This window comes from Solea solea, chromosome 8 (genome assembly GCF_958295425.1).
Source record: "Solea solea chromosome 8, fSolSol10.1, whole genome shotgun sequence".
NCBI classification, from domain to species: domain Eukaryota; kingdom Metazoa; phylum Chordata; class Actinopteri; order Pleuronectiformes; family Soleidae; genus Solea; species Solea solea.
Window position 1 is genome coordinate 2,591,473 of NC_081141.1, and position 27,580 is coordinate 2,619,052.

Here is a 27,580-nt window from a genome sequence, read left to right on the forward strand (position 1 = left end):
TTTACCTTAAAGGTTCAGTGTGACATTCAGGACGACGTATGGGCAGTAATTAATAAACTTCCCATACGTGAAGTCACCAGAATGTAATTATGCCGGCGTCATGTGGAAGTTCAGAGGTGTCACATGATACCAGCTGTCAGTCACACTGGTGTCCACTAATAAGTTCTCATCTATGCTCCTATAAGTGGGAACATCATTTACAGAATTGTCATCATTATCCTCTACAGTTGGGAATAAGAGAGGATCAGACTGAAGATGTAATGTAGTGTTGTTTTTCACCTGCTGTAGCAAAACCAAAAGTCCAGCTGCAGTGTGGAAGTTAAAGTTGGTTTCACATCTGAATTAGCTGTCAAAGGTGTAATTCAATTACAGTATATATCAGGCATCAACATCCTGTTACGCCCAGTGTAGTGTATCCATCGTTCCTCCCGTTCATGAGCTGAGAAAAGAAAGAAGTGGTGTAAATCTGAATGGATTATAGAAGTATTTCACATTTTCTGTTTGTGGCCACATGGTGAAATGGTGGCTAAGACTGTTGCCTCACTGGTGTGGCGTGTGCATGTCCCCCCCCCCCCCCCCCCCCGTGTGCGTATGGGGTTTCTCCAAAACATGCAGACGTTAATTGGACGCTCTAAATTGTATGGAAGCCCATTCAAAAAAAAATAAAAGAGGTAAAACTTAACCTTGATAATAAAAAATATCCTCAAAGTAAGTCATGATTATGAGACAAAAAGACATAATTATGAGATAAAAAGTCAAAACTATGAGATAGTCATAATTATGAAATGAAAAGTTGAAATAATGAGATAAAAATTCAAAATTACAAGATAAAGTCTAAATTATGAGATAAAGTTATATTATGAGATAAAAAGTTGAAAATTACGAGATAAAAAGTCATAATTATGAGATAAAAAGTTATATTATGAGATAAAAAGTTGAAATTATTAGATGAAAATTCTAAATTATGAGATTAAAAGTTGAAATTTAAAAAAAATTAAAGTTTAACCAAGTGAACACATTATGAAATTTTTATCTCATAATTATGACTTTATCTCATCATTTCTGCATTTTATCTCATAATTATGACTATCTCATAATTTCTACATTTTATCTCATAATTATGACTTTTTATCTCATCATTTCTACATTTTACCTCATAATTCTTACTTTGACCAGGTGCTGCTTCAACCAGCGTAGATACGCAGAGGCATATTAAACATGTTTATTGTTTTCCATTCATTCCCTTGATTGTGGCAGCACGTTTTAATTTGTTTACACTGTTTCATGATCATCTAAAAAACAGACATAAAACATCTCACTTGTTTTTTTTGCAGTGTTTGTTGCGAAAATGGACTTGAAAATGCATCGATCGCCCTCATGTTAGCAGCAAGCCAGAGTGTAAGTGCCCGCAAACCAAATTACAAGGTGCTTTTTCTACATTTTGCTGTCCCTGCTGATTGATGTTGAGTTACATTGTAATGTTCAAATGTGCAAATGTCTTCATACTGCATGTAAGTGTAGCAGCAGAACTGCCATGCTAAGTACAACCGCAGTTGGTGCAGCGGGGGAAACATGAAGCACAGACAATATTATTCCCTTCCAACATATCTCTGGGTCAGACGGGGCCCATTTCTCATTTCACTGTCTTTGATTTAATAATGCACCCATTCTCTGGAAAATGAGGGGCACGAGTGATCGCTTTCTTACTTTTCTCTGAAGTTAGCTTGTCATTGCTCTCTCTCTCCTCTTTAACAACCCTGCCCAAACTTAAGTCTACCTCGTCCCCCGCCCCCCCCTTCTACTCTAAAATCCATCACCGCACTTCTCTGTCAGTGCCACAGAGACCCAGAGTCGGGTGCACTGAGTTGTCCATGCTCACCCAAGCACCAGTGGATCTCCGATGGGGAAATGCTTGGCTGCAGAGGAACCTGCACGAAATTAAATTCTCCACTTGGCTGACTAGGGTGACTCGTCCTGGTCTGCCGGTCTGTTCCTTCATTATTCCTGGGCTGATAACTGACTGAACGGGATGTCTTGTCTGTTTAATGCCAGCTCAGCTGCTTCATGGGAGGAACCGGCTTGTCACTCTCCACTAGAACACACTGTATTACCATCCCCACTTCATTTATTTGGCTGGTGATTCTGTGCGCCCGTCAAGCCGCCGCCGTTCCCCCCAAAGACACATGCAATTCACCGCCGCTCAACCTCCTGCATCTTTTCGGAAACTATTCAAAATAACCTGTCTAAAATTTTCATTAAAATGTCATTTAGATGTCACGCCGATGATGTAGATTGGAAACAATAAAAGTGACCTTAATTGTAGCGGGTCCATCGCCGTACCATTTCTCTGTAGTGCTTGGTTTTACATATTGTTCACCTTTTAGCAAAAAAAACACATATTTTTGTTGCAATGAGGAGGAAAAACCTTCAATGACAACACATCAAATAGGAAAACAGGGATTGTTGGTGTCGGAGGACACGGTGAGCGTCGCTCCCCTGCATTTATGAGCGTTGAGTTAAAGGTTTCTGCATGAGGGCACTGCGTGATTGAACGTTTTGATATGGAAACACAGGCAGGCAGCCACTGTCAAAGACGCGGCGCGCACTTGACCCCCGCGAGCACTCAGCCCCTGGCCCACTTTAGCAGCGCCGGAAACGGCGTCCTCCCCTCCCAGCTCGCTTTTTGGCATTTTGCAGGATTAAAATGAACATGTCCTCCCCTTAATGCACCCAGTATACTTATCATAATTCATCGTCTTAATGTAGGCTTTTAAGTGCACACGGTGGTGTCGAGTCTTTTGCCCTCACAGAGGCTAATCAATGGCATGATGCTATCGTCTTATTATCCCCTGTGTGCGTATGGGGTTTCTCCATGTGCTCGCTTTCTCCCAAAGACCAAAAACATGGTCTTAATATCCTCATAATTATGAGATAAGTCGAAACTATGAGATAAAAAGTCATAATTATGAGATGAAAATTTGAAATTATGAGAGGAAAATTTGAAATTATGAGAGAAAAGGTCATAATTATGAGATGAAAAGTCATAATCATGAGATGTCTAAATTATGAGATAAAAAGTCTAAATTATGAGATAAAAAGTCATAATTATGAGAGAAAAGGTCATAATTATTAGAGAAACAGTCATAATTATGAGATGAAAAGTCATAATCATGAGATAATGTCTAAATTATGAGATAAAAAGTCATAATTATGAGATGAAGTCTAAATTATGAGATAAAGTCTAAATTATGAGATGAAAAGTCATAATCATGAGATAAAGTCTAAATTATGAGATAAAAAGTCATAATTATGAGAGAAAAGGTCATAATTATGAGATGAAAAGTCATAATCATGAGATAATGTCTAAATTATGAGATAAAAAGTCATAATTATGAGATGGAAATTTGAAATCATGAGATAAAAAGTCATGATTATGAGGTCTTAATGTAGGCTTTTAAGTGCACACGGTGGCGTTGAAGTCTTTTGCCCTCACAGAGGCTAATCAATGGCATGATGCTATCGTCTTATTAGCGCGCGGCCCGTTCAACAAAGAGCATCAAGCGTAATCAAAGGCTGGATTTAAAGCAAAGCCGTCCCAGAGTGAATAAGTGTTTTTAAAAAGAGGGGGAGAGAGAGAGAGAGAAGTCGGTATTTGGAAGTCATTAAACATCCGACGCCCACCCCGTCTGTGTAACCGCAAAGCCAATAGCATTGTGGGACAAAATGCTTTCCAATGTGACAATTGATTGTTTTTTGAGGTGGTTGTTGGTTGATTTCATAATTGGTATAATTTTTCACACGTACACGAGTGTCATGCCATGATGGGCTTCAGAGGCCCGGTAATGCAGTGGCCCGTGGTTCAACCTTGAGATCAATAATGTATTAAAACCGAGAGCTTATTGAAATAATAGAAGGCTTTTCACCGGGGAGAGGAATGCACCGAGGAGAAGTGTGCGAGTCGTTGCCACGCTCGTGTTTTCATGCCAGTGCTTTCAACTCCCAAGAAGTGGAATCGCGGGGAAAAGTCTTGGCCGTGTGAAAACTCCGGACTCAAATGTGTGAAGAGCTGAAAGTAGCGCTTGGTTATTACGAACAAAAAACTGTAAACACAAACTGTGCGTTCGTTTTGCTGTTTGGAAAGACGAGGTAAACATTTCCCAGACAGTTTTACCTACACAAAAATCATCGTTCGCGGCATCTGGAAGCTGTTGCCGCTATCTCCTCCTGTCGGAGCTCCACTGTTTTGACAGTGTTTGAGGGAGAGGAACACTCCTCCGTGAGGTGTCAGGTGAAGACTACATGTGACAGATTTGGAGGAGGGGGGGGGGGGGGGGAATCAAGAGAAGACAAACAGGCAGCTAAATGCCTGGGAAATGCCTCAGACAGAGGGCGATAAGTGCTGTTGACGTGGACATGACAAGCAGGCAACAGTAAACCTCGGGACGCGCGGTCCCACCGGAGGCCTCGGAGTGGACACGATTCCTGATGGCTGCTGAACTGCTGCTTATGAAGAGGATGAACAACAAGTCACAATCATTACCACACACACACACACACACAAACTTCCACCATCGCTGCCTTTCTTCCGTACGCACTTTGATGTTTCCCCCTCCGCGTCTCTCATCCGCAGTCGGCTCCGGTTTTGATCAAGGCTTGATTTGCTGCGACGCGCCTGAATATCTGACACGTAACATGAAAGCGATACATCGTCGCCGCGAACTTTAAACGTCGCAGCGTGAGCGAGAACGGGTTAATAATAGATGGACGTCTTTCTTTCTTTGCCACAAATACACGTGAATCTGCTCGTCGGACGTGAAACAAAAAAAGTGTGGGGTCTGCGCACTATAATATCCTGTAACATCAATACTATTAGATTATGTTCCATTCAATTTCCTATCATTAGAATGAGAAAGAGTATTTAGCTTTCATTAATATCATATGAAAAGAGGGTCAATGAGGGATGTCACTGAATATAATTAACTTCTATACATTAATTTATAGTGTTACATTAATGAGTTCACTACATCAACAAAAAGGTACATTTGTAATGTTTTTATTGCAGCAGTTACACATGTTGAGCCACTTTTATGTCGTGGAACAGACAGCGAAAAATGCGATATTGGCATAGTTTCCGAACCTAAGGTGCAGCGTGGATGGAGCAGTATCACTGGCTCTGTTACACTGGCACCATATCTATGTTTTGGTATGAACACATAAACACCTAACACATCATAAGTTCTCTATACGTATCCCAGTAACTTAGCTTAGCGGCTAACGTGACTCAGCGTGTACAGTTAGCTTAACTTTAGCATTAGCGTCAGCTTCAGAGTTACAGGAATAACTTACAACAAAACATAACATAAGATAACAGGAATATTCGGCCACCTCTAGAACTCTGTGATTTGACTCTTTTATATGTCTATTTTACCCGTTTCCCTTCTGCTTACCTGAAAATACATATGGCAATACGCTTCTGTCCGGCCGGATGTAGGTTATACACTTGTGTGCATCCATCTTGACAGAGTTGCTCATTTGAGGGGACGCTCCCTCTTGTGGTGTACAGGCGACACTACACCCCTGTATTGACTGATTGCAGAAACTAGAGCACAACAAGAATATTAATAACATGAAGTATGAAATAACAAAAACATTAATAACATGAAGTATGAAATAACAAGAATATTAATAAAATGAACTATGAAATAACAACAAGAATATTAATAAAATGAACTATGAAATAACAACAAGAATATTAATAACATGAAGTACAAACAAAGAAGTCCATTGGGACCACGGCCTCAACTCAACAGGAAATCGGCCATTTTGAATGTGGCGTCCACCTTGGCGACTTGCTACGCTTCGTAAATGAAAGAAACTCGTCGGAGCGCGTTTACCGTACCGACAATAAAAAATGCGATATTTTGTACTGGATGCATCAAAGGCAAAATGTTATCAAAAGGTTTAGCGGATTCAAAAGGGCGTGGCCGCGGCAAACATCGGAAGTTTGGCGAATTTGAGCATTCGCCACGAAACAGGAAGTGCCCTATAACTTTGCCACGCATTGACCGATCGCCTCAAAACTTTTCCTTTTGTATTTTTTCCTGTCCTGCGGGAAAGAGTTGGCTCTCGAGCAGCTTATCATTCCATTTTTATGTCTACTATCTACTCTTAGAGATGTATGAAACACATTTTAAGCCACATGCAAGTTGCGATTGTATATTTTATATATAAATAAAATGTAGAACTTCCTCATTTCAAAGCCGATGCATCGCGACTGAAGATCCACCGGAGTTTCTGTTCTTTTCGGCGTCCCAGGATCCACCTCAGACTCCTCGGTGCCTAAAAATGGTTCCATTTCTCCCCCGGATTGGTACTGTGAATCAAAAGTGGGCTAAAAACATTTGAATTACACAACACAACTGTGATGTCTGCCCTCCTGGACTGCCACATCATGAATATATATTGCATTATGAAGATGTGATGACATTTAGAGCAATCACATTTAACCCACTCCTCGTGTGCCTCTGTTTCTTCCCCCCCCACTAATGCATTTTGCAGCAAGGGATGCATCTTAAAAGATTCAGGGTAAAATGTCAGCCAAACCAGACACTGCTCGAGAAGCCGGGGTCATTTCAGAGCGCCTTTCTGAATTCTGGAGAGCACACATGCACACACAAGGGTACGCTATCCTTCACCCAAGCACCACCCTGCTCTTTTCTCCCTGTTCCGTTCTGTTTCAGCCTCCTACCTCCCAACTAAATATTTCTCTTGGGCTTCCTCCCGTCCGTGTCACCGCGCCGGAGGTAGCACAGACGCGAGAGAGTTGACCAGTTGGGTGCCGTCTCCCACCTCATTACCGGATGCAAATGAAACGGGGTACACATGTTTAATATTTAGTGGCAGCAGAAATGTCAGGCTGGCACAAGATGGAATTAAACAGCACTGTCAGCGCAAGTGAACTCGAGGCTTTCTCAGCTATTTCACTTCATATTGAGTTACTGTCACAATTTATTTCGCGGCGCGCCGGACGACTCGTGTGAAAATGTTCTGTGATGCCTGTAAGGATGGAAGGCGAATCAAGGAAGGAGTGTGAAGGGTATTGTTTTGATGAGGCTTTGTTTTTATTTCTGAGCTCAGTGACAAAGCTTTATTGTCTAACAAGGGCCTACTATTGTTTAGGATTTTCTTCTTTTTTTGTTGTTGTTGATTAAATTCAGTTTGAGTGGACGGTCTAATGATTAAACAATGAGTATTATTGTGTACGATGTGCTGCCGGACTCCCAACGGAAGGGTTTTGGTTTCCCTAATCCCGACGATCCGAACTCGCATTAAATGTGTCAAACTCAAATGACCTGGGGGCCAATGAGCATCTAGTCTGGTCAAGAGGGGGCTGGTCGTGAGAAGAAAAGTGATATTCATGATGATATGAGACAGAATTTCAAAGTAAAAGAGCTTGTTTTGATATAAAATTGCGTATACTTCACAATAAAAACATATTTATGATAAATAGATGACGAGGATAACTTTTATTAAAACACCTTAAATATATGTAATTCAATGTTGAGTTTAATACATTTAATAAATTACAACCGAATGTCTTGCTAGCTAATTTTTTGTGGTGGGCGGGCCACATGTAATCGATTGGAAGGCCACATGTGGCCCGCGGGCCGCCAGTTTGACACCCATGATATATATACACACATATATATATATATATATACATATATATACATACTCGAAAACACTGTAAAAAAAGATGTTTTTTTACGCACACAGTGATACATATTCTCAGACTCGGGGCTAAAGCAAGTTAATGTTGGTTGTAATCAGCGTGGCAGATAACAGCTGGACCCACAGGGACCTAATTAAAGATACTGTGAGAGGTTTATCTTTGTAGCTCTGGCAAAAGTCCCCCACATTGTTTTGTTCTGGTACAAAAAGAAAGAGTGGGGGGGGGGGATAGGACGTGCAGTTGTTTAGCCTTTGCGTTTATTTGTCTTATAATCACATTTAAAGGGCTCGTTGAGAGTTGCGTTGGTTGTGGTCAGATCAGAAGAGGAGAGGGACAATTGGCGGAGGAGAAGGAGGCCGTTTTAATGAGCTGAAAGCGTGATCTGATTCCGTTATGGAGATGAGAAAGTTTCACCCGTGGACAGGCAGTCGATGAAAGAAAGAAACGTTTCATTATTCCAAGGTGAGGGGCTTTAAAACAGCATTTTAAATGTTACCCTGCTGTTTCGAGATCATGAAAACCTTTAATTTCATGCAAATGAACAGCAAGGAGCATGGAGCTTAATGTAAATGCTTCTTTTGTACTGTTGTAGAAGTGAGCTGGAGAGAGAGAGAGAGACAGAGAGGCCAAGAAGAAAATTCCCAAGGATTCTTTAATTGCTATCTGAAATTATGTAAATCCCTGTGCTAGGCTGAGTGCAATTATCCAGCTCCTCTCGCTGCCAGCTTTACTAATGTCTAACAAAATATCGGTGGCTGACATTTAGACGTGGTAATGCAAATGAGAATTAATTTTTCTTCCAAGACAAAGGGCAGCGGAAAGATCACACCATTTTAAACAATAAGGGCTGAAACGGGAAGGGTTTGCAAGATGACAAAAAAAAAAGAAAAAGTGTTGATCAAGAAATGAGCGCGGCGTTGAAGCCCATTTATATTGATGCGGCGCGGTACTGAAGATTATTTTCTCTATTCTGCACTATTAATCTGCCTCTAGTGCCACAGAGAAATGTGCTGCGAGCAGTAGACATTCATTTAGGGGCTTGAATTAATTGCAGCGCGGGCCTCATTTTTAGTAATGATATGGGGAACCCTCCCCACTCCTCATTGTTACAACACGCTCCTGCCATTGTCATGATGTTGGACTGTTTGGGTCACATTTTTCCATTCATCTCCTCAGGTACAGAGATGGATGTAGGCCAGGCGCTGCAGCCACGCTGAAACTCCCCCGTGTGCGGCTCGGAACACCTGTCCCGCTGTGCACTGGCACCCCCCAATCTTCACCAGGCCAAGGAGGAGCGCCGCCGTAACACTGTACGTCCCCAAGGGATCCCCCCAGAAGAGCAAGGTGAGGTGGAGTGGAGTTCACCTGCTGCCCAAAACCCTAACCGGGAAGTAAAAATACAATCCGCTAACGTGTAGGAAAACGGGTTATTATTATTATTATTATTACGGTACAACAACAAGTGGCTGTCCCGCCTATCTCCTCACCTGCAGTCCATTTGCTCATTAGCCCCTCTATACTAGCCCATTTTCTTCTGACCCCTGCCAGATTGCCTTATGTTTGTTTTTTTTGCCAAGAGCGCCAACATTTCTAGTTTGCCTTACTCGGACTTCAAGTTCCTGCTCCTTGTCGGTTTTGTTTGCCTGATTTCCTGGTTTTGACTCTCAAGTCAACGGCCTTTTCCCCTACAAACTTGCCCTGCTTTTGGGGTTCAACAAAAAAATAATCCCACTGCAAAAACTCAAAATCTTGCCAAGTACATTTCTCTAATTAGTCGTCAAAATATCTCATCGCACTTCATATGAGACAAAATCACCTAAAGAGTGAGATTTAAGTGAGATAAAGGTGCATCTTGAATGTCTTGTCTTGAGTCACATCTCAGATGAAACCATGTCAGAAGGTTTTTAAGCTGCTGTGTTATTTGTAAAAGACGAATGGTCTCGTTTCAAGACATAGACTTCACAAATTTGCGAGTCAGGACTGCTAACTTCAGAATGCCAGTTTCTAATCAAATTTCAAGTAGGTGTTGGACTTTAATCTAGACCAGCGTCACAATTACAGAACTAGAAATGAGTTAAATGCACTTGAAACAAACAGGATGACAAAAATATGCTACTTTTGAGGGGAAACTACTATTTTTGAGCATCACAAGCTTATTACGAAACAATACTAGTAAAATATAGCTAAAAAATGAGTTTCCCCAGCTAATTTCAAGTTCCATTGGTAAATTTGTTTTGCTTATTACAAGCAAAAAATATCTAGTAATAATATTTTCTTCCAGTGAGTGCACAAATGATGCACTCCAAAAAATACAAAATGTATGTGTAAATCAAATCTAAAATCTATTTTTTATTCGACAGAAATATTATTTCATACAAACTCATCAACCTATGATGAAGTGTGTGAGATTTCCGATTGTTTAAGCTTCTTAAATGTGAGTATTTCCTTCATTTCTTTGCTCGGGCAAACATAGAATTCATCGAAAGTGAATCATTTCGGTTTGTGGACAAAACAAGACACTTGAGAACGTCGTCATTTGCAGGTTCGACAAACACCGATCGACATTTTTTAAGGTTTTCCTGAAATTTTATGGACCAAACGATGAATCGAGAGAATAATCGACGACTGCATTGTATTGAGACGGCTTTGCAATATTATGTTATTGTAAATACATATAGGTAAACCATAATCCCAGATGTTCTAAATACAAATCACCCCAGGTCAACAGAAATGAGCATTGCAAATTCACCGCACAGGACCTTTTATTTTGTTTGGGTGATGGCCTGTCCACTAGGAGAGCTTTATCGTGCATGTTAATGTTATCTCCATGGCTCCTGCGCCTATACTGCTAATGTGCTGCATTTTGTGGGTATTTACTATTGTATATAACCTCCACCTGCACCTCATATCACCCTCCTTCTCCGCCCCCCCCCCCTCCTCCTCATCTGCGGCTCTCTAACCTCCGTCCCCCCTGCCCGTGCATCCATCAGCGCGCTGTCATGGCAGGAGGAGCTCTCCGATGCTCCTTCCTGATGCGGCCATCAAGGCCCTCCATCTAACACAAGCCGACACATCATAATAACAGTAAGAGGCCTTTCCTGTCCAGTGTCATGCTTGGGGAGATTAGTTCCCCTCCACAAAACCCAGGTAATTTGCTTTTGGTGAAACACATTTGTGGAGCGTATTCTTTCGGGGTTAACTAGTTCACGAGAGGAGAGGAGACACTTCTTTATGCCATTATTCCTCTGGAATGTGCAGTCGCACAGTTTAGGAGTTTGGTCGTTTTTCCCCAAATCCTTCGCGATTCATCAGACTTCGGAAAACACGTCTATATCTGTTTTACTTACAGTGCACCGGTGGCCATGTTAAATCACACACAGCAGAGAGGATGACCACTGAGGGACAAGTCGGTAAAGCAGAGCTGTTTTATAGCTGTCATTACCCCCCCCCTGTGAATTATTGGGCGGATGAGTTACAGATAGGTAAGGGTTTGAATATGTCACAGGCATAATGGGACATTAATCCGTGTATAACCCGGGTAAAGAGACAATTTCGATGCTGGCTTTTAAAGACATTTTGTAAATAAAAAGGAAAAAAAAAACCCACATTGAAAGTCTGTTCATTTCGATTTCATTCTTTATTAATCACAGCAGGTCGATCCAAATCCCCTCTGTGTATGAATGGGCTGCACTCTGTGTCTTCTCACATTTGCTGCATGATCATATTTCATAAACACTGCATTTGAATTTTTATGTACAGAGTATGCAATATGGATGAAAAACTGAATATGTAAATAGCCAACCCCTTTATTTATGAGCCCCTGCCACACGCGTGCTCTTAAGTATTAGCTCGGATGATAAGACGGATGGACAAACCGCGTTGGTTAGGGGAGTGCTTGGCTGTGGGATGATTGATAATTAACGGCTTAATCAGGTTGGAGGTCATCATTTATACCCTTTTTTTATTTATTTTTTTCTCAAGCCCTAAAATCATATTTCTAATTCTTTGCAAAAAAAAAAAAAAAAAAAGCCTTGGACTTTCTTTTTAATAATTTCTCTGAAAGGAGACAAAAAGATGTTGCTGTTATTCCACTTCTATTAGGATGTATGGCACTGCTGGACAGAGCGGAAGCATGTCTGCACATTGATTTGAATAAATCACCCACGAAAGAGCCCAAAACTAGTCAAGTCTGTATCTTTTAGCCACACGTTTAATCCTAATGCTACATTCCATTACATTTCCAGGCTGTAAGTGCTTTGGAATTACCCATCCCGTCGCAAAGGACTCCCTTTTTCCTTATTGTTTAGAGAGCGGTTAGCATGCCGAGGATGCTCCAAATGCGATTTTACATCCACTTATGGAAATCCATTGTTCCTCCAACATTTCCACATACAAACCAATATATGCTTTTCTAAGAGGTCTCAGACCTCAATTACATCAAAGGCAGTTTGTCCTGCTGCTGCTGCTGCTGCTGCTGCTGCTGTGTGTGTGTGTGTGTGTGTCTGCTGAAGGCTTTAAACAACTGTGTCAATGCTACCCCCTTGTGACCACACTGCAGCAGAGGCATTTCTTTTACAGCTGCTCAGGAGTTTGTCCATTTCAAACACAAATGGGGGGGGAAAAGACCCATTTTTGGCGTCACGTCCTGCTTTTATGAACACGTCGTTTGAATATCGTCGCCGGGCGAGTTTGAAGGGCAATCGTCTGACATTGTCGCTGCAGTTCGGTCTGAAGCGGCGAAGAATAATAATGATAATAAAGATTAAAACGCAAAAAAGAGATCCCATTTACAACAAGGTGTGCCATCGCGTCACCTGCTGCATTTGTAGCGCTCAGATCTTCCCTCTTTCAAATCAAAGATGTCTAGGAAGACGCTGCGCTGACGTGCAGACAGATGTGTATGTCAGAGGCATGTGAGGGAATCTTTTCTGCGGAGGGCACTCTTCGCTTGCAAGTCTTCTTTTTTTATTGTATGGACTTCAAAAGAAATAATTAGACACACAGATATATAATTCCGCAAAAGCCGCACGGCTCACTTGTCACATGTGGCAGAAAGAAAAAGGGGCCCGAGTTCTGTGAAGTGCAGTCTGCCACAGGCCGACACTTTTATTTCCTAAGTTTGCTCTATCTTCAAAGACCACACAGCTCTTTTGTTGTTGCAGCCGAGCAGTCGGGAATCTTTCGAGAAAAGAATATTTCGTTAAAGTTAAATTACCGCCGCGACGGAATATTATTCCGTAAAATCGCCTTCAATTGTGGAACAAAAAAAAAATCATCAATGTCACTCCAGCATAATGAACTGTAATTAACTAAATTCCCTTTTTTTTTCCCCTGCAAAAATAAGATTCTTGTTCCGACAATGGCGCCAAACAGTGGGAGAAAGTGGACCGTCACTCAGAATGTGACTAATAAGCAGCAGCGAGATTATTTATCCAAAATGTCACCATGTATTCTTCCACTCTGCCAAATAATCAAGGCACTTTAATATTGTTCAGTATTGAAAATAAAAGTCTCACAACAACAAGAAAGGTCAGAAGGTCGATTAAAAGCTCATAAAAAGCCGTTCTTATGTTCTCCAAACACAGTCTGAACAGCAGGAGCCGAAAACACCGTAACAGTAATCAGTAAACACTGAAAAAGCGGCAGCGGTTCCATGAGTTTTTATTTTTAAAAACAAATCCTTCATTTATGCTGGGTTCCATCTGGATTTACTCTGACACAGTGACGCTTACACTTCTGGTGGAATCTCACAAGTGTTTTCTTTATTTTGATACCAAGACAGTTCACATCATGAGTAATAATTGCCGAGATATAGAGCTGAAACTAAATTAATCATTTAATTGACTATTTTGATAATCGATTCATCGGATAATCATCATCCATGATGATGATTTTGCGATTGTTTAAGCTTCTTACATGTGAGTATTTTCTTCTTTTCTTTGCTCTGGAGAACAAAGAAATGGTCGAAAGTGAATCATTTTGGTTTTGGTTTCGCGTTTTTTAAGGTTTTCTGACATTTTATGGAGCAAAACGATGAATCGAGGAAATAATCGATTAACCGTTGCAGTTGCAGCTCTACAGAGACACACTTTATTACATGCTTAGTAAAGGGCTGGTGTAGGAATTTGTATGTAATAATTGCAGAGATATAGAGCTGAAACCGTTTCAATTACTAAATTAATAATTTAATTGACTCTTTTGATAATCGATTCATCGGCTCGAAGCTTTTTTTCATGATCAAAACCAGATTTCCGATTGTTTAAGCTTCTTAAATGTGAGTATTTTCTTCATTTCTGTGGTTTGACGAACACCGATCGACATTTTTTAAGGTTTTTCTAAAATTTTATGGAGCAAAACGAGGAAATAATCGACAGATGAATCGACGATGCAAACAACCGTTGCAGTTGCAGCTCTACAGAGATACAAGCATAGTAAAGAAATTCTGGTTGTAGGAGTTCATGATGTTGACATCTCACAGAGGCCCCCCCCCCACCCCCCAGGTTAGGCCATGTCAATCACAGGACATGTGATTACAGGAGTCCACCCCCCCCCCCGCCCCCCTCCCCTGCCCTCTCATTGACACCTTTCATTGACTTTCCTTCATACAGATCAGTGAGCCTAAACCATTTCATTCAGGGTGACCCATTGCTGCCCCCCGTCCCCTCGTCCCCCCCCGTCCCACTGTAGACAGGTTGATTTCAGACATCAGCTCTGATTTTTATCACGGGTTCCGCCCCTCATTAACAAGTCGCCGCACATTAGCCGCGCGCTACGTACGCGACAGAAAACAATGTACACTTCAAAAAAAAGAGGAGAAATAGTGCCTGGATTATTTCCCCCGCTGACCTTCGGTCCCACGTATGTAAACATGTGACCCAATCCCCGTCGCCGCAACATTGTTATTTATGTCATATAATCATTCCAACTCCCCCGAGGACGCGGCCGGCAAACAAACATGACCAAAATACATATTTAGATTTATTTGTCTGCAACTGTCCAATAAAACATATCCTTTGCATTTCCATCCCTGGGCTTTAGTCCCAGTGGGAGTTGCCGGCTGAGAAATGTTGTGCTTTCAAGCTTCAGGGAACAACGATGTGAGCAATGTTCAGGCTGGGAAGTGAGGGCGGGGGGCGGCCGGGGGGCGGGGGGGGGGGCCGAGCAGTACACTGCCTAAGTGTTGTGGTATAAAGAGGGAAGAAGTCGGATTTCACAATCCAAAAGCCTCTAAGGGTTTAAGCTACACTGGGAGCTAGGTGTAATCATCATAGTTCTCTATTATTTATCCATCCATGGCTTCTTTTGGAGTTTGGAGTCCACATGTGCGATGTGTTTACGTTGAAGAGTAGACAGAATCTGAATTGTTGGAAAGGAAGCCCGACTAAAAAACACAACTTCCAATATTTTACGACGCGCTCAGAGCGCACACGTGTTTCAGGGTGTTTGTGGCCGGAGAGTCATAAATGAATTGCCGTTAAAAAGGGTCACTCAAGGGCTGAGATGGCTTTTTACGTAATTGTATGGTAGTGGGTTTCAACTAGAGTTGTTCCGATTCCGATACCAGTATCGGAAATGCCTCCGATACTGCCGGAAAATGTGGGCATCGGTATCGGCGAGTACTGGAGTCCATGCACCGATCCGATACCACGTAATTTATTAGAGCTCCGTTAGCTCTGACACGGTTCTTCTTCGCCGATCTTGAAACAGTTGCACTGTGCTGTTTTAGGGGTGTGAAGAAGAACTGATCACCCGACACCTGTAGACAAGGAGCTAACGTTAGCTCATCATGTCGGCGGTTTGGCAGTATTTACCAGTTAGCTCCGTTAGCGTTGTTAGCTGCGCTACCTCCGTCAGCGCGCCTACAGTCAAACTGGAGCGGCCGTTTATTAAACGTAAAGAGCAGCGCTACAACTAACCAGCGTACATGTGTCCTGCGTATGTATGCCTCTGTTTTTAAAGTTTAGCGTTACTTCAGAGACTTTTAACAATCTGTAGTCACGTAAAAATGATGTCACGCGCGTCCTTTCCCGGTCAGTCGTCATGGAAACATGAGGCTCTGCCAGTGCTGTGGTGTTTGGACCAGAGTCAAAACAAACGTACAAGCTGAAATAACATATCACTGGTAAAAATAAATGGTGTCCATTTGCTGTATTCGTTCATGTTTTACAGAGGGTTTAACCTGAGCCAAACCTTACCACCAATAATAATCATATCACAGTCATGCCGGCGTAGTATGATATTTTTTTTTTTTATAACACACTGGTATCGGTATCGGTACTCTGTATAGGCCAATACCCACAGCACAAGTATCGGAATCGGTATCGGGAGGGAAAAAATGGTATCGGAACATCTCTAGTTTCAACAGTTGAAATTGAAACTGTTGAAATGACATTGCAATATGCCCAATTTTATAGTATTAGCATATTTAGGCTTATTTGAAATGGAATTGGAGGTCAAAAAATTGCACCTCACGTTCTCAGACTGCTACAGGACTGACGAGCAAAAGCCTTTTTCTTATTTAATAAGCTTGTAACTATGACGCGGAGTTACCTGCGTTATATTAACGCAAATCAAGGGTAAAGGAAAGCAAGCAGCGATATGTAACGGCGTCAAAAAACACGTTTCCCTTCATCCAATTCGTTTGAAAGTGTTGGTGTGCGGAGGTGAGGTACAGAATAACCGCAAAAAGAACCACTTCGTTGCCATCTGATTTCCGGATTTCCGCGGTGTTGATCCTGATATTAAACTGTTCACTCTGGCAGCTGCTCTCTGCGTATCCGGAATATTGGTTTCTCCCACTTTCCGTAATTAGCGATGATCAAGAGGAATTATAAGCGGCGGTTAACAACATTGGACTCCTCAATGACCCTGATAGACGGTCAATTATAGTGATCAGGTCATGGCGTTTATTGGATTTAAAGTGGCAGTGATGGGCCCTTTTGGCCTCGCGTGGGTAATTATCACATTTCTGCATGATTTAAGGCGACAGTGTATAACGAGAGAGACTTGACTTAAATTTAATCATTTTCTTATCTTATGTATTTATGCAAGAGTGAACAATTGATGGCCACGAGTGGAATAATGCAACGAGACTGGGATTAGTGTGATGTTCACGTGCCGCAGAGCCACTGGCATGATATCTGAGCGCGGAGGAGAATTGTCTTGTTTTCTCCTTTAAAAATGTACAAATCTACGCGTATAATTCACTTCAGTGTGCTTTTAAATTACACCGCAACTCTGCTTTTCGCTGTGCCGGAGCTACAGTGTTTTGTTGTTGTTGATGCTCACTATAAAACATCTCATGGTCAACAGCCTCTAGTTCTGCTGGCTGCTGGAGGAAATGTGCCAATAGAAAGCAGATGCTATACAATGATCACAGTTGTCAATAAATTGTCTCTTCCTCGCCGTCATCCGTTATTCTCAGGAAGAAGAAGAAGAAAAAAAGAAGAAATTGTTGAGGCAGCCACAGACAGCTCTCTGAATCCAGACACCTGAATATGATCAACTGAAAAAGCTGCTGCTCAGCTCCTCTGTTAACAGAGGGAATACATCAGTGCCTTGTTTATTTACCTTTTTTTTTTCTTTCCACATGCCAGAAAAGGTCAGAGTCAGAGGATTATACTGCACGGCCCGAGTAGAACTCAATAAAAGCCCGGCAATGAAAACAATATCATCCATATTTTAAACAGCTGGCATCCAAACAGAGGGAGTCTTACACTGGGGTGCCAATTATTCCACTTCTCAGGGTTTTTTTTTTTTTGCAGCGAAACCACAGCAGCTCAGGTGTACCATCGCAAAAATAAAAAAACCCATTATTTTATCCGCTGTGTGAAAAATCTCAGACGAGTACAAGTGCAAGAGCGATCATTTTTATGTGTGTATTATAATCATGAAGCACTAACTAATGCTTGATGCTGGGGGGTGCAGATTTATTGGTGTTTAAATGCAGATGTTTTTCAAGCAGCAAGTACGGTTGTTTTTATAGTCGGGGGTTTGTTTTCCCTCCACGGACTTATTTAAGTCAGCGCAGCGCAGACTGTGCTCTATAATCCTGATGTATTATTAATCATGTCTTCCCATGCAAGTCAACGGGAAAAAAAAAAAAGAAGAAAACATCCCTTTTTGATTTCTCTTTTTTTCTCTTTTACATGAAAGTGCACTGGATTTGCAACAGGGCGAGGTCCGGGGTGACAGGATGCTTTATTTTCTTCCCCGTACAGGAGCCAAAGTAAACCGGATGGCAGCATTGTTTGCTTTTGGAAGTCGTGTTTTTGTCTCCGTCTTTGCAGTGCAGAACATTTGAAGTTCTGCAGTCAAATGTCAAGAAGTGTTAACTTAAATTAAACGTATGCAAACTATTTGCCCCTAACGAGGCCTTAACTCCTCATCGATGTCATTTTGTCAAACAAAATTCATTTTATTTTATTCACTCCAAAATTAGACCACAGAAAAACACACGGATGATAATTCGGGTGTCAAATCTGATTCCGCTTTGATCCCCCGTGTCATTCCGAGCATATGAACGCGTGTGAGGTCAATAGACCCAAGTGTGCAACTCCATGACTCACGTGCGCCATCGTAGCAGGTGTTCGGGGGCATTATTTCACTCCTCGCATGGGTAAGATGATAATCCAAGTCTGGGCCACTGACAGACTGCAACATGATTCACTTGGACAGTGACTGACTGCACATCCAATTTGTTTCAACTCCGGAGCAGCAGCTTATTATCTGAAATGCATGAGATGTCTGCGCATGAGAGGCATGATCAGCTGGGGCATGCGCCGGGGCTGCTGGGAAAGTAATCAATAAGGGATTGTCTCTTGTAGTTTAGGCCGACACATTATGACAGAGCTGAAAATTAAACAGGCAGATATTAATAATAATGGAAATCAGAGGCTCATGGAAGAGACCGGGGGAACTGAAAATATGGATCATGTTCGGCTGTGGAAGCACGAGTGGGTAGAAGGTGGGTGCAGCTGCCATTTTGGGTCTTTGACTTAGTTTTTTCCTGGAAATCATCACACATGGTAGCCCCTTTTTTTGGTTTACTTAAAAAAAGTTCACTAAGTTCCCCTCGTGGGGTTTTTCCGGCGTAAAAATTGTTCCATAAAAGTTCCGTGTGTGATCGATTCCCATAATAAGCAACAGCTGCGACGACACTAGAGGAAACAGATTAGCACTGGAGAGCACAATCGGACTGCGATGCATGCATAAGTTATTATTTAATATGGATTTAATTACTTTCATTTTCCATTCGTCCACTGCGTGTACACTACGAGACGATATGGCGGCGCGTGGCAAAGATGCGCCCAAGTGTCTGGTCGCATGATATCGGAGTGGCCAGAGAAACACCGCGACAGCTGAAGCCAGATTCCCCCTCGCTTTGTCAATTAGCCGCAGCTATCTATTTCTATTGTTTGAGCAACAAACACATCTTCCTGGGTGGGGGCAGGGTGGAGTGTGTGGGGGGGGGGCGGTTTAACAAACTGCATTACAGGCCATTACAGATGCAGTGTCATTGATTATTTATACCCATATAAAATGCCTGGCTCCCCCGGTGGACCAGGCTTGCTTGGCTAGCTCTGATAAAATGTTCCCTCTAAATCACCGCACCAGGCAAACAACACATTCAAATACATAAGAGAGTTGGAGAGAGAGAGAGAGAGAGAAAAATAATGTTTAATAGATGCGATGATCACTGCATCAAAAAGGAGAAATAAAAAGAAAAGCTTTGTATTATTGAACTAATAACTCGTTGCATTTCCTGCCCCCTTTTCTTTTTTTTTTGACGTTTATCTGACGTGTGTGTTTTGATTCATTTTAGGTGAGAGGAACTGGACGGGGGCGGCGGGGGGCGGGGGGATCACATCACATCACTCCTGGAGATTTGTTCACAGCGGATATTTTTGTGCATTCGTTAGCAGGGGAGCAGATGGCGAGCCTCACAAGGAAGTCAGCACTTTCCTGAACTTTCGTGTTGCAGGTTGTCTGCGCCGGAGCGGGACCTTCTTCAACCAGTCACCTCGCCATGGGAATATTCCCCTCTCCGATATTAATGGTCGTCCTTTGCCGAGGCGACCGCCTCAGCACAAAGCCCACGGCGAAGAAAACGCCGCGCCTCTCAACATCCTCACCACAGCGACATTGTGGCACCTTCAAAAACTTCCTGAAAAACATAGATCAAGAGCTTCGTCGGCTAAAAACAGCCATGTAGTCATTTGACACGCCGCCCTCTAGATATTTGCCGTTACCAAGAAATGCATCCTCGATCACGTGCAGGTTACAGGTCAAAGTGCCAGATGTCCCATAGCGCGGCGTGTGTCTCGCTCGTGAGACACGCGCCGCGCGCCAACGGAAGACAGCAAAAGAGGCGCCGTGAGTTCATATTGGACACACTTCTCAGAGCACGGGAAAGTGTGAAAGAGGGAACATCTTGTATCATCTGTCTTCCTTAAAATGCCCAAGCCGTGACAAAGTGGATGGAGAAATTATGATTAATGATAAGACATATTTAGTCAATATCAGTAATTCTCTCTCTTCCCTCCGCTGTGTTTTTATCCCCTCGTCGTGGAGTTAAAAAGACACTCGTTCATTCTAAATTGCACTTTGAAGGCCAGATTGTGATCAAATTGAAATGGACACTGTGCATGTTAATATCAATATCTCCATCCAGAAGAGGGATTGTCAGGACGCCTTTTTGTGAATTTATATCTTATTTACACTCTGGGGGAAGCGTATGTGGATGTGTAGGTGTCTTTTTAACGGCGCCGCTCTCGGGGAAACAACTCCAGCAGCAGCTTTTTAGCCATGAACACTTTGTTTTTGCAATATTTGACCACAGTCCTTAAAGCTGCGGCGCATAACTTTTAGTAATGTTTGTTATTATTCCTTTATTTATTTGTATGCTACATCTAACATTTGAAAATTGGCTCTGTCAAGCAATACTATCAGACCTGACTGAGGTGTATACAGCACCAGTGCAGGGGTGGACAGGGCCAGGTAACCTTTAGCCCCAATTTTTACATTATTATTACATAGGAGTTTACAAATGAAGTCATGATGCGCAAATAGCATGTTGCGTTTTTGCATCATTCACTCGAAAACGGACAGGGTGCTTTTAAGGATTTATCCCGGTATCTGAGTATCCATGTGTAAAAATGATTTACTGTATAATCACATAGTTGATTGCTTATTTCCTCTACTTATTCTTGTTATCGTTAAATTATTATTATTTTTTGTCTTTGATTGCAACAGGTCTTTGATTTATGTCGTCATGGGAGAGGGTTCTCATATAAGCCTCTCCCTCACGGGTTTCATGCCTTTGCTTCGCACATCCCAATCATAACAATGCGTTTGTGCAAATAAATAAAAGGAAAAAAGACTAACTAGCGTGTATTATGTCAGTATGCTCCTGTGGGTCAGCGCTTCTCTGTTCTCTCAGTTCACCAGTACACCATGTTTGATCATGGCTAGAGGAGTGGGTCAGGAGAAGAATTTTAAACTCTCCTCAAGACCAGTGGCCAGTAAAATTAGTAACGGATGAGGGTTTTATGGTGATCTCTCTAAAATGGCATTAGGATAATTGCAGTCCTGCTCTGAATACACTGGATATTTTAGAGACTCCTGGCCGTTGTCCTAACAACAAGAGTATAACAGTCGTGTGGCCTTGTCCTATCTATTTACCTTTTTACCTTTTTTTCTCCTAAGTTCCCAAAAAATCTTCTCTGTCTGTCTGTCTGTCTGTCTGTCTATCTATCTATCTATCTATCTATCTATCTATCTATCTAGCATGCTAGTTAGCTAGTTAGCTTATGAGTTATCTGTCTATCTATCTATCTGTCTATCTGTCTATCTATCTAGCACGCTAGTTAGCTAGTTAGCTTATGAGTTATCTATCTATCTGTCTATCTATCTATCTAGCACGCTAGTTAGCTTATGATCTATCTATCTATATATCTATCTAGCATGCTAGTTAGCTTATGAGTTATCTGTCTTTCTATCTATCTGTCTATCTGTCTATCTATCTAGCACGCTAGTTAGCTAATGAGTTATCTATCTATCTGTCTATCTGTCTATCTATCTATCTATCTAGCACGCTAGTTAGCTTATGATCTATCTATCTATCTATCTATCTATCTATCTATCTATCTATCTATCTATCTATCTATCTATCTAGCATGCTAGTTAGCTTATGAGCGAGCTATCTATCTATCTATCTATCTATCTATCTATCTATCTAGCATGCTAGTTAGCTTACGAGCTATCTATCTATCTATCTATCTATCTAGCATGCTAGTTAGCTTATGATCTATCTATCTCTCTAGCATGCTAGTTAGCTTATGAGCGAGCTTTCTATCTATCTCTCTATCTATCTATCTATCTATCTATCTATCTATCTATCTATCTAGCATGCTAGTTAGCTTATGAGCTATCTATCTATCTATCTATCTAGCATGCTAGTTAGCTTACGAGCTATCTATCATCTATCTATCTATCTATCTAGCATGCTAGTTAGCTTACGAGCTATCTATCTATCTATCTATCCATCTATCTATCAATCTATCGATATCTATCTATTCTATCTCAATCTAATCTCAAAATCATCTTACTTTTTTATATATTATTCAAAAGAAAACCATAAAAATGGTAAATAACATAAATCTCCTGTTTAGTTTGCGTTATGAATGATGGCATGTTCTATTCATCGCCGCCTCGCTCATAATTTCACAGGAGTTACTGTTTAACACTTTGGTGATCACTGGTGTCATGACACTCGATAGCAGCAGCAGCAGCAGCAGCAGCAGCAGCACTATCCACAGCCACAGGGTAGGAGAGAGCGCTCTAAGCTCGGCAGTGCACTGAGTGGGATGTGTGTCAGTATAAGCCGCCGCGGAACTGAGAACATGACAGGAAGATGAGTGAAAAGTGTCACGCAACACAACGCAACATCCCCTCTGAGGAGTCAGACATGCCGGGGACTCATTATGTGTAATGTCTTGTTACCCGGCACACACTCACTAACACACTTAAACCCCAACTACTCCCAATCCATAGAATTTCATTTCTCTGCACAAGATACCTGAGAAAGATCTAATTACACGACTGAGGGATGATTGAAAGGTGTAGTAATGGACCGAATGGCGACACTGAAACACCTTGTTATAAACTGATTTGCTGGATGCCATCCGTCATACTTCTGCGCGGGGGGAAACGGTGCAGCAACAGGTCGTGGAGTGTGTTGAGTCAATGGAGCCCAACAAAGCGCACAGAGCGAGAGAACGCGACGGGGGAAAGGACGGGGACGGGGACGGGGACTGGAGCAAAGGACGAGGGGATCGCACTACCCCCCCGAAAAATGTTTGTAGAGCCTATACCGAACACCGTTGTCGAGGTTACTATTTATCTCATGCCAGCCAAGTTGGCACGCACATCTGGCGCCGGGTACTTAGTGCAATTATTTATGATTTCCTCCAAGATTTAAAAGCTCTTCGCCCGGCCTTGTAATGCAGTAACTGATTGCACTGCTAATGTAATTAAGGGGAGATTATGATGTCCACGTGGCACACCAGATGGTGGCATTCACAGCGATGGGGGAAGGCACAACTGGCACACCACTGCACAAGGGCAGTGAGGCGCAGTCAGTCGGAGCAGTCCAGACTCCCCACCAGACGGAGGAAAGTATATATGTGTGTGTGTAGATGTGTGTGCACGGTGTGATGATAAGTTGAGCAATGAGGTGTAAGCTGCTATAGAGACGACTGTATGCGAGATGCCACCTAAGAAAGGAGAATAAAGCAAAGTGACCATCACCAAAAAATACAGAATGTCATCTTTAATAAATCTATTCCCACATTTTCAACTTTAGCCAAGAACACAGGTGGCGTAACTGGGAAATGAAATCACGTTTAAATCATGTTTCAGAAAGATTTTCCAGTCATGGCAACAATGAGACGGCACCAAACTGACCTTTAATTAGAAGAAAGCATCATATTATGCAGCCTTACAAGGTTATATCCTATGGGGCACTGGGGGGGGTAGGTTTGTTAAAGCTTGTTATTATAAGCTATTCAAGAGACACAGGTATATTTTTTATTTATTTTTTTACATGTAGACTGAAAAAGAGAGGAGGAGGAGGAGGGGAGTGAGGGTCATGTACCAAATGAGACCTGCAGATTTCTGCAAAGCCTGTAATGGGTTCATGCGGGTGACGGGGACGTTGGGGTGCAGTAGATTTCCCAAGTTGAGATAGGGATATTATTACTCTCACGGTGGCAACATAGAAATCTCCGTCTTCAGTCCCCAGACTAGTGTCAGCAAATTACTAAACACAGTGAATGACCTTTACACAGGGAAAGAAAACCTTTGCTGTTTTTTTTTTTTTTTTTTTTATCATTTGGGTGCAAAGTCATTCACAGAGGTATAATTTTGGTCCAGGGGCTCTTTTATCATCCGCTGATTACCACTCATGACCGCAACATTGTTAAGACCGGCCCAAAATGTGCGCGCCATATCTCACGTTTGACGGGATGACCCGGAGTTTATGGGACGGACTTGATCTGAGACGTGTCATAAAGCAGACACAGAAACAAGGGCGCGGACAAAGAAATCACGGGGGTTTTTAATGAACCTTTTCCAAATGCCGGCTGTAATGCTCTGCATCCTACGCTGGCTGGCTCCCCCCCACAGAAAGCTGCCACAGCCATCATTCATCTTACCCACAGTCCTCAGCGTGCGATGTGCCACACATTAAAACACTGTAATAGCTGATGGCTTTCACAGTTTGCATGTGTTGCCGATATCTCCAGACTCGCGACGAGCATTTCATCACCTATTCCATAATTAGACCATTACTTTAGCAGGTGTAGCTCTTTTCAAACATGTGTTGTATTTTTTTTCTCTCTCTCTCTCTCTCTCTACTGACACCTGACATTTTGTCTCATCGCCAGCCTCTAAATAAAATGAGCATGCCTATTTCAGAAGGACTGACAACACCTTGATGTGATAGCATGTGTTGGTGGGATCATGTGTGTGAGGCGGGTGATGATGGAGGTGGGATGTTGCCGTGGCTGATGACATATGATTGCTCTAAAAATGAAAATCTTCTTTAATGTATCTGCAGTAATTATTTGTGTTTGACAACAACACTATTGAGCAGCAGGCTGGTGTTTTTAGTTCTAGTCCTAGTGTTGGGTGAGTTACTCTGGTAGAGTAATGAGTTAATTACTTGTTACTACATTATGAATGGTCAAATAAATAAATAGATTATTATTATTCAGATTCTCCTTAATGGAGAAAGTTGACGGATAGTTTTGCAAAGGATTGCCATAACACCAGAGAGATAAATACTCATATATGAATATATCATAGCAACAGACAGGATACAAAAGTGGTGAAGTGGTGAAAGCTGCTATAAGAAAAGTCTCCCCTCAGATTCCAAGTGCATTATGCATTTAAAGAAAAAACGTGTCACGTCATGTTAGGCCGCTAAATACCTCTCACACTCTCGTGGCATATGGCATCGCGTCACACGACAGAGCCACTAGTCCTTGATGGGAATGAATTAGAATAATAGCCGCTCAATGAAATGTATTATTTGAATGGTCGGCTATATGATGGGGTGGAAATAATAAACGTTATAAAGCATCTGCCACTGCCTGGTGTTTTGGACAGTTCTACTTTTTTCCACTGTGAGATATTCCAGCTGAACTAATATATTGCTCTTTATTTTACTGCGATCAGATTACAGTAATGACGTGTGATGATTACGGAGAGGAGCAGCTGTCAGGAGGCGTGACCTACAGATACATCCGTGTAATGATAGTCATTTAGTGGAGCACTGCTTTAATTCAAAACAATATTGCAAAGGAATAAACCCGCGAGTCAGTGCAGCACAGTTGTCCCAGTATCTATTCACTCTGACATGTTAAGCAGTCATTTGACTTCCTGATTGTGCTTTCATAAAATGTTCTCATTTGTTAAATTAAAAAACTAAATCTGTGCTGCACTCACTGGCTCAGCGTGCATCCTGTTTATCAGTGAGTATTGATGGAGAGGCGCATAAATAATCACCGCACAATGAAAACACAAATCAAAAAATTTAAAAATTAAACAGTAACAGCTGGAACTTCTCTCGTCTGCTTCGAAGGTTGTGTTTTTGTCTGACTGTGCGCAGCATAACTAAGAAAGTGATTAGAAAGACATTTTCTAAGGATAATGAATTACACTTTGCATAAACTTGGATGTTTCCTGAGGTTTAAATTAACAAAATTATGAAAAAGTTATCATTTTATAATAATAATTCTACTACTACTACCACTAATAATAATAATATTAAAAATAACAGAGTGCATGGCGTAGTAAATATAATGTGTCATGATAATGGAACTGTTTTGGTTAATCATTTATTGTCCACGATACCCGGAAGCATTTAGCTGCCGGGTCGGCGGGGTAAAGTCCAGACCGGCGCAGGTCAACAGGAAGACACGTTTGAACAGGTAAAGAAAATAAAAATAAAAAATAACTGTCACATTTAAACGGAAAGAAATAGATTAAAAACAAATGTCACGTTTCAGCGGAGACACATACACGCGGCGTCGTTTATTTCGCTTCTGTTGTGTTAACTGGCAACAAGTAAGGGACTAAACTAGCATATTATGCTAGCTGATATAAGTTACTAGCTGATATAAGCTACTATATAAGTTTGACTTCATTTATTTACCCCAAAGACCTAATAAATGCATGAAGGCTGAGTTAAAAGGGATATATGATTATTTTTAATCATGTTTATTTTTATTATTTATACTGATTTTAAATATTGCATCCCAGTCTGTTGGGAGAGGAAAGTGCAACATGCATTTATTAAAGTAGTGAATGTATGAACCTCTAAAGAGTTGCAGCTAACGATTATATTCATAATCCATGAATCTGTCGATTAATCAAGTAATCGTTTGGTCCATAAAATGTCAGAAAATGTATAGAAATGTTGATCAAACGTGGAAATGATGTTCTCAAATGTCTTGTTTTGTCCACAATAGGAAATGATTCAGTTTGAATGATTTCTTTGTTTTATGGAGCAAAGAAACCAGAAAATATTCCCGGTTAAGAAGCTAAAATGATCAAAATCTTGTTTTAATAATGGAAATTATCAAAATAGTTGATGATTCATTTAGTAATTGATAAATAATCAATTATTTGGGTAATTGTTTCAGCCCTATCTAGATGACCACTCATAGTGCTAGTTTTGCCATTCATCCATTCACACCCATTCACTCTCACATTTCTACATGTGTCACTGCTTCTTTCACACATGTATCATACACCCATCACCCACTCACACGCTGCCACCACTTTAACTTGTTCATAATCTGCTCAGTCTAATCGTATGTTTTGTCTTTAATTTTTTAATAAAAAAATAGTATAACATTGTTTGCTGCCTCATGGGCTGTGGTTTGACTGGAAAACAATCTGCTAATTTATTTCTATTATATTAAATACAAAATTTGCAAATAATATAATAGAAATTTTAGAGTTTTTAGCCTATGTTCAATTGTGCTGTGTTCATTATTAACGTGGGTATCACAGACCATCAGAGTACACACATACTAGTAGACAGGAATAAGTTTGAGTGGGCTTTTCTTTGGTTTTCTGTCTCTAAGCCTCAATGTTGTGTTGGAAAAACAAACCTCATTCGGAACAAATTAATGTTACTCAGAGATCCTTCATCCTATTAGCCAATTTGCTCTCCTGTTTCATTTGAATAAGTACAGCTTTCTAACATTTGTTAAGGAGACAGCTGTTTCTGGAGTAAATCCCCTAATTTGATCAGTGTAATTGCAATGGATTTCGTAA

At 41.4% G+C, this 27,580-nt stretch overlaps 1 protein-coding gene and 1 long non-coding RNA gene across 4 annotated transcripts in view; one reads left to right on the forward strand and one right to left on the reverse strand.

Moving 5' to 3' along the window:
• LOC131463742 (uncharacterized) overlaps positions 1–5,515 on the reverse strand; it is a 131,887-nt gene extending 126,372 nt beyond the window's left edge. The window contains exon 1 of the long non-coding RNA XR_009241114.1: positions 5,448–5,515. This is a non-coding gene — a long non-coding RNA (uncharacterized LOC131463742). The remainder of the gene's footprint in view (positions 1–5,447) is intronic.
• mvb12bb (multivesicular body subunit 12Bb) overlaps positions 1–27,580 on the forward strand; it is a 59,879-nt gene that overhangs the window by 938 nt on the left and 31,361 nt on the right. For all 3 annotated transcript variants that reach the window (XM_058635735.1, XM_058635734.1, XM_058635736.1), the window contains exons 2-3: positions 1,335–1,398; positions 8,909–9,076. The gene's annotated coding sequence lies outside the window, so the exon portion shown is untranslated. The remainder of the gene's footprint in view (positions 1–1,334; positions 1,399–8,908; positions 9,077–27,580) is intronic.